Genomic DNA, 11,311 nt, shown 5'->3' on the forward strand with positions numbered 1-11,311 from the left:
CTGATCTCTGGCTCTTGTGACTTGAGCTAGCAACTTACCTGCTGTCTTGCCAGCTGATCTTGGCATTCATCACCCTCTGCAGCCTGTGATCCAGAGCCCTGCTCTCTGGCCTTTCGACCTTGGGTTTGCCAGGCCCTGCAGCTGTGTGAATCAGGAGAAGCCTGTATCCTGGCCCATTAGAGCTATGATAAGATTTGGCCAGTGAAAAACATTGTTTCATGAAGTCAGTGAACAATGAATGAAATGCCGTCAGAAGAAGAACAAGTAAGCCAAGACTAGAAGCTGGGACAGAGAGTGCTCAGTCTGAATACTATGCTGTGTCTGAACGGGAGGCATAGCATACACAGAGAAGACTAAACTTGTGAAGTACTGGCCCAGTGGTTAAGAACTCGGCTGCTAACCAAAAGGTCGGTCCTTCAAATCCATCAGCAGCTACTTGGAAACCCTATGACACAGTTCTACTCTGTCCTATAGGGTCTACAAGTTGGAATTGATGCCCACAGGTGTGTGTGTGTATGTGTGTGTATGTGTGTGTATGTGTGTGTGGGCTAGTTGCTGCGAAGTCATTTCCAACTCATTGTGACCCCATGTGTTTCAGAGTAGAACCACATTCCATATGGTTTTCAATAGCTGATCTTTCAGACGTAGATTGACTAGACTTTCTTCCTAGGTGCCTTTGGGTAGACTTGAACCACCAATCTTCTGGTTAGCAGCTATCTCAGTTATCTGGTGCTGCTACAACAGAAATACCACAAGTGAATGTCTCTAATGAAGAGAAATTTATGCTGTCATAATCCAGGAGGCTAGAACTGTGGACCCTATGGTTAGCAGCCGTAGCACTTAACCACCATGCCACCAGGGTTTCTAGCCGCATGATATTCGGAGCCGTATCACAGTCACATCCTTTTATTTGTGAAAGACCCCCACTGATTGCCCTTGTCATCGAAAACAAGAACTTAACAAAAATCAAGTTCTGACTTTTGCTTTGCGTGTCCAAGGAAGGCTGACACCACCTGACTGTCAGTGGAGGCTTGAGTGTTGCTGTCATGCTGAATAGTTTTCTGAGGAGCTTCCAGACCAGATGGACTAGGAAGAAAGGCCTGGCAATCTGCATGCAAAAATCAGCCAGTGAAAACCCTGTGGATCACAATAGCTCCATTTGCAACCCATCATGGGGCTGGTACAGGACCAGCCAGCGTTTTGTTTTGCCGTGTTTGGGATCCCTGTGAGTCGGGGGCCAACTCGACGGCAGCTAGCAACAACAGGAGCATTCAAGGAACGAAGATAAAAGATATGTAGATGTCATTGTGGGCTGCCGTCGAGTCATCCCCCGACTCATGGAGACCCTATATATTACAGAGTAGAACTACTCCACAGCCTTCTCTTGGCTGTAATATTTACCAAAGTAGATCACAGGCCTTTCTTCCACAGAACCTGTGGGTGAGTTCAAATAGCCACTCTTTAAGTTAGCCAAAAAATAAAAAATCAAACCTGTTGCCATTGAGTCGATTCTGACTCATCGTAACCCTATAGGACAGAGTAGAACTGCCCCATAGAGTTTCCAAGGAGTGCCTGGTGGATTCGAATTACCAACCTTTTGGTTAGAAGCTGTAGCACTTACCCACTGAGCCACCAAGTTTCCTTTAAGTTAGCAGCTGATGGCAAATCATTTGTACCACTCAGCCTCCTCTGATAAAAGATAAACCTTGTGTAATTATAGATAACAACTACGTCCCCTTTGGGAAAGCAAGCACATAATTAAAATCTGAACTGTTACCTAGTGTTATAATGGAACAACGGGATTATTGAAGGGCCAAAACCTTTTTCTTTTTTGTAATGGGAAGCGTTTGCTTCCTTGTTTTTCTTGTTCACTCTCCCATTGGCTGCCCCCACTACCTGCCCACATTTTTTCCCAGAAAGATGCCAGAAACAAACAAACAAAAAAACCAAACCCACAGCCATCTAGTCCTTTCTGACTCATAGCTACCATGTAGGACAGGGTAGAACTGCCCCATAGTGTTTCCAAGGCTGCGATTTTCTTTTTATCAAACTTCAGATGAAGGCTTACAGAACAAACTAGCTTCTCCTTAAACATTTAGCGCACATATTCTTTTATGACATTGGTTAACACGCCCATGACTTGTCAACATTCTCCCTTCTCAACCTTGGGTTCCCTATTACCAGCTTTCCTGTCCCCTCCTGACTTCCATTTCCTGCCCCAGGGCTGGTGCTCCTCTTCAGTCTTATTTTGTTTTATGGCTCTGTGTAATGTTTGGCTGAAGGGTGAGCCTTAGGAGTGACTTCATTATTGAGCCAAAAGGGTGTCTGAGAGCCATACTCTCAGGGTTTCTCCAGTCTGTCAGGCCAGCAAGTCTGGTGATTTTTTTTCAAATTAGAATTTTGTTCTACATTTTTCTTCATTTCTGCCTGGACCCCTGTACTGTGATCCCCGTCAGAGCAGTCAGTGGTGGTTGCCGGGTCCATCTAGCTTTACTGGACTCAATCTGGTGGAGGCCGTGGTAGATGCTCCCCTGGACTTTCCTTTTTTTATAATTTCTATTGTGCTTTAAGGGAAAGTTTACAAATCAAGTCAGTCTCTCACACAAAAACCCATATACACCTTGCTACACACTTCATATTACTCTCCCTAATGAGATAGCCCACTCTCTCCCTCCACTGTCTCGTTGCATGTCCATTTCACTAGCTTCTAACCCCCTCCACCCTCTCATCTCCCTTCCAGGTAGGAGATGCTAACATAGTCTCAAGTATCCACCTGATCCAAGAAGCTCACTCATCACCAGCATCCCTCTCCAACCCGTTGTCCAGTACAATCCATGTCTGAAGAGTTGGCTTCAGGAATGGTGTCTGTCCTGGGCCAACAGAAGGCCTGGGGGCCATGACCACCGGGGATCTTCTAGTCTCAACCATATCATTAAGTCTGGTCTTATAAGAATTTGGGGTCTGCATCCCACTGCTTTCCTGCTCCCTCAGGGGTTCCCTGTTGTGTTCCCTGTCAGTGCAGTCATCGGTTGTAGCCAGGCACCATCTAGTTCTGGTCTCAGGATGATGTAGTCTCTGGTTCACGTGACCCTTTCTGTCTCTTGGGCTTGTAATTACTTTGTGTCCTTGGTGTTCTTCATTCCCCTTTGATCCAGGTGGGTTGAGACCAATTGATGCATCTTAGATGGCTGCTCACTAGCGTTTAAGACCCCAGATGCCACCCGTCAAAGTGGGATGCAGAATGTTTTCTTAATAGATTTTATTATGCCAATTGACTTAGATGTCCCCTGAAACCATGGTCCCCAGACTCCTGCCCCTGCTACACTGGCCTTCGACGCATTCAGTTTATTCAGGCTTCTTTGCTTTTGGTTTCGTCCAGTTGTGCTGCCCTCGCCTGTATTGTGTGCTGTCTTTCCCTTCACCTAAAGTAGTTCCTATCTACTATCTAGTTAGTGAATGCCCCTCTCCCACCCTCTTTCCCTCCCCCTTCTCGTAACAACAAAAGAATGTTTTCTTCTCGGCTCAAACAGTTTCTCAAGTTATTATAATAGTGGTCTTATACAATATTTGTCCTTTTGCAACTGACTAATTTCACTCAGCATAATGCCTTCCAGTTTCCTCCATGTGATGAAATGTTTCACAGATTCCTTGCTGTTCTTTATCAATGCATAGTATTCCATTGTGTGAATGTTCCATAATTTATTTATCCATTCACCTGTTGATGCGCAACTCAGTTGCTTCCATGTTTTTGCTATTGTAAACAGTGCTGCAATAATCATGGGTTTGCATATATCTGTTCATTTAAAGGCCCTTATTTCTCTAGGATATATTCCAAGGAGTGGGATTGCTGGATCGTATGGTAGTTCTATTTCTACCTTTTTTTTTTTAATAATTTTTATGTGCTTTGAGTGAAAGTTTACAAATCAAATCAGTTTCTCACACAAAAACCCATATTCTGTCTTTATTTTAAGAAACTGATATCGTTATGACTTTGCAAAACAAACTTTCCAGTTGAGAGATGCTGCTATTGCTATATCCATTATGGGTGTTGAAGAATTTTGCAAAGAAAAAAATACACATTTTATAAATCTTGCATACGATAGTAATTATATTTTCCTTTTCATTTCAGATCAGTCAGGTATAAATAGCCTCACATTCACCGTGACTCACGACGTGGCTCGTCTGGTCCTGTGCAAAGCGAGCCAAAACGTGTCGTAAGATTGAGTATACCCTTGAATTTGTGTCAAGGTCTTTGAGATTGCTCTCACTGCTGACGGATATTGGCAATAGTCCAATTAACTTTGAAGACATGGCATCAAAGACCAGAAAGAGAGTGCACAAATTTTTAAGTATTTCAAAATGAAACCCGTGGTGTTCTATGAAGGGCCTGGCGACAAACATCATAGGATAAACTAATAAAATTATTTCTCACTACATTGTAAACACTATTCCTTTTAATTACCTCACAACTGAAGAAGAAATTACATGGTCCAAATAAAATTTCTTTTTTTACTTACTCATTTTCAAACATAAATTTTTGTGTTAACTTTCAAATTCGAATGTAAATTTTATTTTATAAATTTTACTGGTTTCATAAATTTTCTTTATTTTCCATTATTTAAATGTATTGGCTATGGACATGTTATCAGGAGGGATCAGTCCCTGGAGAAGCATATCTTGCTTGGTAAAGTAGAGGGTCAGCAAAAAAGTGGAAGGCCCTCAACAGCGTGGACTGACACAGTGGCTGTAACAATGGGCTCAAGTATACAATTATTGTGAGGACGGCACAGGACTGGGCAGTGTTTCGTTCTGTTGTACTTAGGGTTCCTGTGAGTCAGAACCTACTCGAAAGCACCTAACAACAATAGTGGCAGAACAGAAATTTTTTTTAAATGCCATAATATGGATATACCATGTAAAATGAAATGGCAACATCTAACTAGAGTGCAAAAAATGAAAACCTGAGAAGATGAAAAGAAAATAATTTGTGAATCCCTAAAGACAATTCCAGAATTAACTCCCTTTTTAAAACATAATGAAGGAGAAGAGAGTTCTTTCCTTGAACACTTGAGTTTAGTGGGTGCAGATCATTGTACTTGCACCAATGGTTCTGAAATTACAAATAGCAATACAACTGTAACAGAATTTGTTCCAAATTCTGCATGCATTCCTTGAGGTAGTAAAAAATTAATAATGGTGTAGAAAGTGAAACGATCTTAGCATCTGAAATTGTTGCATCTGCAGACCACGAAAATAACAGAAACACAGATCCTACTTTGGGGAATAACTTTTCTTGTAATGATGTAAATTATCAGATTGAAAGAAGGCCAAGTGATTGTCAGCATCACAGTGGTCCATTTGAAAATTCATGCCAAAATTTTCTGGGTGGTAAACAAATATCTGTAGCCAGAAGATATTTCTAGGGTGCAAAGCTAGTAGTGGAAATTATGAGAGGGAGTGGCTACCGTCTTCTCCATCAGTGGGTTCTGCATATTGTTTTGTTTGCAAACTATTCAGTCCTAAATCATTTAATTCCTGATTTGCTAAGAGTGGATTTAGCAACTGGCACAACTCAAATACGATCGATAAACATGAAAACAGTTCAATGCACAGAAGTTTTATGTTGTCGTATTTAAACTGAAGACATGGCTTTGGCTTAACTCATGGACTAGAAACATAAATTAACGAAGATTGTCAATACTGGAAACTCATTTTGCAATGCATTATTGTTGTCATTCTAACAATCGCTGAATGCGGACTACCGTTTTGAAGAAGAAATGAAGTGTTTGGGTTACCACAAAATGGAAATTTTGGGGGTTTACTTGAACTTGTTGTTCAGTTTGATGCACTTTTAGTAGGTCAGATCTCAAAATATAATAACACAGGAAAGCAACCCATCGTATGTCTACAAAAATGTGTGAGAAATTAATAAATGTAAAAAGTGATAAAGTTTGATCAACTATTTTCAGCAAAATAAGTATAGCTCAATCCTTCAGTTTATCAGTAGATTCCACTCATGATCTTTCTCATATAGAGCAGCTAAGTATTGTTTTAAGATACATATCTACAAGAGATGGAAAAACCTATTTAGTGATTTGTTACAATTACTAGCTTAAAAATTCATACCAGTGAAGGAGTGGCAAATCAAGTACTTCACTATGTATGCAAAGTTTACAAAATCAGTTTTTCTAAGTGCAGAGGCCAGTCCGATGACAATTCTGCCAGTATGTCAGGGTATTATAAAGACATGCAACAGAAAGTTTTAGAACGTAATGAATATGCCATTTTCTAGCCACATTCTATTCATTCACTTAATCTTGTAGGACATAGCTCAGTAGATTGTTGTCCAGATATAGTTGAGTTTTTTCTACTGTTCAGTTACTCTACATATTTTTTGCCTCCTCTACTTACCAATGGACAGTTTTTAAAACATATTTAGACAATGGCTGAGTATTAAAACGTCTTTCTAATACTTGTTGGAATGCACATATTGTAGCAACAAGTGCAAGTCTGAAATCCTACGCTAAGATTCTAGATGCCTTAGAAAGCATTGCTGAAGACCAGACACACAAAAAAGGGATTCCAAAAAAGAATGTGAAAACATTACCAACAAAATGCAAACAATGGAGTATGTACTTATGATGGTTATGTAAGATAATATATTGAAATACCATGGCTTGGGTCAGGTACACCTTAGCCCTCAGATTGATGTTTTTGCTTTTTAGCACTTTAAAGAGATCTTTTGCAGCAGATTTGCCCAATGCAATGCATCATTTGATCGTTTGATTTCTGGACTGCTGCTTCCATGGATGTTGATTGTGATGCTCCCCCAAAATATGTGTCAACGTGGCTACACCATGGTTCCCTGTATTATGCGATTGTCCATCATTTTGTCATCTGATGTGATTCTCCAATGTGTTGTAAATCCTACCCCTATGATATTAATGAGGCAGGATTAGAGGCAGTTACTATAGTGAGGCTGGACTCAATCTATAAGATGAGGTTGTGTCTTGAGTCGATCTCCTTTGAGATATAAAAGAGAGAACTGAGCAGAGAGTCATACCACCAAGAAAGCAAAGCTGGTAGTAGAGTGCATCCTCTGGACCCGGGGTTACTGTGATAAGAAGCTCCAAGACCAGGAGAAGATTGATGAGAAGTACCTTCCACCAGAGCCTACAGAGAGAGAAAACCTTCCCCTGGAGCTAATGTCCTGAATTTGACCTTATCCCTTACTAGACTGTGAGAGAATAAACTTCTCTTTGTTAAAACCATCTTCTTGTAGCATTTCTCTCATAGCAGCACTAGATAACTAAGGTAACCTCTAAAAACAAAAACCAAACCAGTTGCCCTGGAGTCGAGCCTGACTCATGGTGACCCCATGTGTGTCAGAGTAGAACTGGGCTCTGTAGGGTTTTCAGTGGCTGATTTTTCAGAAGTAGATTACCAGTCCTTTTTTCTAGGTTCCTTTGGGTGGACTCAAATCTCCAGCCTTTGGTTTAGCATCCAACTTCCTTAGCTGTTTAAACCATCCAGGGACTCCATAGATATTAGGAATCAAAAAAAATATCAAAACTTTTTGCTTTCCAGTGGATTCTGACTCATGGCTCCCCATGTGTATCAGAGTAGAACTGTGCTCCATAGAGTTTTCAGTGGCTGGTTTTTCAGAAGTAGATCACCAAGCCATTATTTCATGGCACCTCTGAGTAGGCTTGAATTTCCCACCTTTGTGTTACCAGCTGAATGCTTAACCATTTGCTCCACTCAGGGACTCCACTTGGAGCCATTAAGTGGGTGGTAATTTGTTATGACAACAATAATGATAATACCCAGCTTGCACAGTTTATGAAGCCCTTCTTGTTGTTAGTTGCCCTCAGATCATTCCGAATCATGGTGAAGAACTGGCCTCCAAAGGGTTTTCAATGGCTGTGAACTTTTAGAGGCAGATTGCCAGGTCTTTCTTCCAAGGCACCTCTGGGTTGATTTGAACCACCAACCTTTCGGCCACTAGTCAAGAATGTAAACATTTGCACCACTCAGAGACTCCTATGAAGCCCTTGAAGTAACAAATTAATTGGTAAACTATTGAGGGAGCTGAGATTCTCTTAGTTCAATGCTGGAAATGTCAACATTTCCTCCTGGAACTTTAAGCTGGTAGGAAGGTTACGAAAGGCCAATTTAGAGAACTGACCTGGAGTTATTTCAAATGGTTTTTATTGCCCTTGTAAGCAACTCTTCTGGATAAAGTACTACTTTTGTCAAAGACCCAACTCAAAACCAGCCAGGGTGACATCCGAGGACAATTTCCAGACCTAATTTACCCACAGAGCCTTCACCTTAGAGCACGTCATAAATCTCCCCCATCCTCAAAGGTCCAAGACTCTAGTGGAAGCTCTTTGTGCTTACCGTTGATATTGCAACTCACAGTATCACTTACAGAAAATTAGCTCTACCTCTACAGACTGGAGGGTTGATTTTTACTCCCCCCTGGGGTTGCCTTGTGCTTCTCTCAGCCAGTCCTCTTCTGCCTGCTTAGGCTCAGCCAGTTAATGCCCCATCAATATTCAAATTTCATTGTCTTTTTCTGCTTTTGTTCTCAACAGGATCCTTTAGCCCCAAAGAAAAGTGCTCAACTTTTGGTTCACTGCTAAGCTGTTGTTATTGGGTGTTTTGGAGTTGATTCCAACTCACAGGAACCCCATGTGAGAGAATACAACTGCCCTATTGGGTTTCCTAGGTTGTCATCTTTCCTTTGGAGATATTATCAGGAGGGGCCAGTGCCTGGAGAAGGACGTGTTTTGTAAGGTAGAGGGTCAGTGAAAGAGAGGAAAGTCCTCAACAAGATGGATTAACACAGTGGCTACAACAATGGACTCAAGCATAACAACGTTTGTGAGGATGGCGCAGGACTGGCAGTGTTTCTTTCTGTTGCACATAGGGTCGCTATGAGTCCGAAGTGCTTCGACGACACTGAATAACAATTGTCTTCACAGGAGCAGATAGGTAGGCCTTTCTCCCTTGTAGCCACATGGTGAGTTTGAACTGCCAACCTTTTTGTTAGCAGCCGAGTGCTTAACTGTTATGCCTCCAGAGGTCCTTCACTGCTAACCAAAAAGAAACCAAACCTGTTGCAGTCCAGTCAATTCCACTCATAGCGACCCTAAGGATTCAAACTGCCAACATTTTGGTTAGCAGCTGCAGCTCTTAACCACTACGCCACCAAGGTTACCAAGCATAATAATTATGTAAGCTTTTCACTACTGACATTCAACAGCATGATTTATCATCAGTCTGCTATTTAATTTGTATTAATAATTCTTCATTCTACAAACCTTGACTCAGAGCCTACCATATTCTGGGATGCACTAGAAGACTGTACAGAAATAAACAGGAAGGGGTAAAAGTCTAGCAGGGGAGCTAGGCTTTCCAAATGTACAGTGCATGCCACCTGGAATACAAGCGTGCCATCTACAATGCTGCTAAATCTCCTGGGGACGGTCAGAAAGGTGTCCTGGAAGGGGGAGCATGTAATGGGTCTAGACGAGAGAGCAGAAGGTTCTCAAGAACATGCCAAGGGGAAGAACAAAACCACTCAGAGAGACTAACAAAGGAAATGCTTGAAGGTCGTGAATAGGTAGTATAGTCTGAGGAAGGATGTGTGTACAGAATAGTCTACTACCCATCTATCAGTCTGTCCTACTGTAGTGGCTTGGGTGTTACTGAAATGCTGGAAGCTATGCCACTAGTATTTCAAATAACAGCAGGGCCACCCATGGTGGATAGATTTTGGTAGAGCTTCCAGACTAAGACAGACTAGGAAGAAAGGCCTGGCCATCTACTTCCAAAAATGAACCAGTGAAAAACCATATAGATCAACACAGAACATTGTCCAATTTGCTTGCCTGGACACGTCATCAGGAGGGGTCAATTGTTGGAGAAGGACATCATGTTTGGTGAAGTAGAGGGCCAGCAAGGGCAGGGGAGACTACATTTTGATTATCCATTCATCTGTTGATGAACACTTAGGCAGTTCTGTCTTTCGGCTGTTATGAAAAGCTCTGTAGTGAACATTGGTTTACAGGGTTCTGTTTGCATTCTTGTTTTGGCTTTTTCTGGGTGCATGCCTAGGACTGGGTTTGCTGGATCTTGGGGTCATCATATGTTTAACTTTTTGAGGCACAGCCAAAACTGTTCTGCACAGTGGCTGTAGCATTTTACACTCCCGCTAGCAATGCAGGAAGGCCTGGTTGCTTTAGAATCTGCTAGAGCCATCTACACAGGGAAAGCAAGATTCAAAGACTTTGAAAATGTCTGACCAATGAGGAAACTTATATGTAAGTCTGGAGTGTGTGTGTGTGTGTGTGTGTGTGTGTGTGTGCATATAGATAGGGAGAGAGAGAGACAGAGGAAAGAGACAGAGGCTGGGTTTATTCATGCTGGAAAAATTAAACATGATCTGCAGGGTCATTTTAATTCTAAGTGAGCAAATTCAATTTTCTGTAGAAAAATTCTACAGCCAAAATGAAGAAAAGCATACCACCTGCTGCAGACGTGTTTTGCGAGATTTTTCATTATGATGGGCTTCACGGTTAGAGGCTGTGTTCCTGAGAGGTGAAATAAAAATGTTGCCATTAGGAATGGCATATCTAGGAGACTTTTTGAGAAAAGAGGAAAGTAAATGTCTGTAAAAGGAAAAAAGAGACAGTTCTCATACAGACTTAAATACGATCGTGGCCCCCGGCTCCCTGGCCACCCGAGAGGGCTGCTTGTTCACTGTATTCCTGTGGTTGTAGACAGAACATTCTCTCACCTTCTCTTCCCACCTTGCTCAGAAGAACAATGATCAGAATAGACCCTACATTCTCAAGATGCTTTTATTAATGCAATTCTTTGTTTCTAAAGAATTTTTTTTTCCAATAACAATAGAATTACATGAATTTTTTTTTATGCAAGTTTGGATTAAAGTTTCAAAGTTTCCTTCTGGCACAACCTAAAGGTTTGTGGTTCAAGCCCACGCAGCACTGCTGTGGAAGAAAGGCCCGGCACTCTGCTTCCAAGAAGGTTACAGCCAAGAAAACACTGTGGGGCAGTTCTACCCTGGGTTTGCCAAGAGTCAGTGTCAACTGGCAACTGTTTCTGTTTTTTTAGGTGACATAGGTGGAGTTCCTGCGTGACACGACAGGATATACATTTGTATGCATGTATATTTTATGTACGTGTGTATATATATATATGTGTGTGTATATGTATAAGAAGCCCTGGTGGCACTGTGGTTAAAGCACTCAACTGCTAAATGAAAGGTCGGCAGTTTGAA

Source organism: Loxodonta africana, unplaced genomic scaffold (genome assembly GCF_030014295.1).
Source record: "Loxodonta africana isolate mLoxAfr1 unplaced genomic scaffold, mLoxAfr1.hap2 scaffold_62, whole genome shotgun sequence".
Classification (NCBI taxonomy): Eukaryota; Metazoa; Chordata; class Mammalia; order Proboscidea; family Elephantidae; genus Loxodonta; species Loxodonta africana.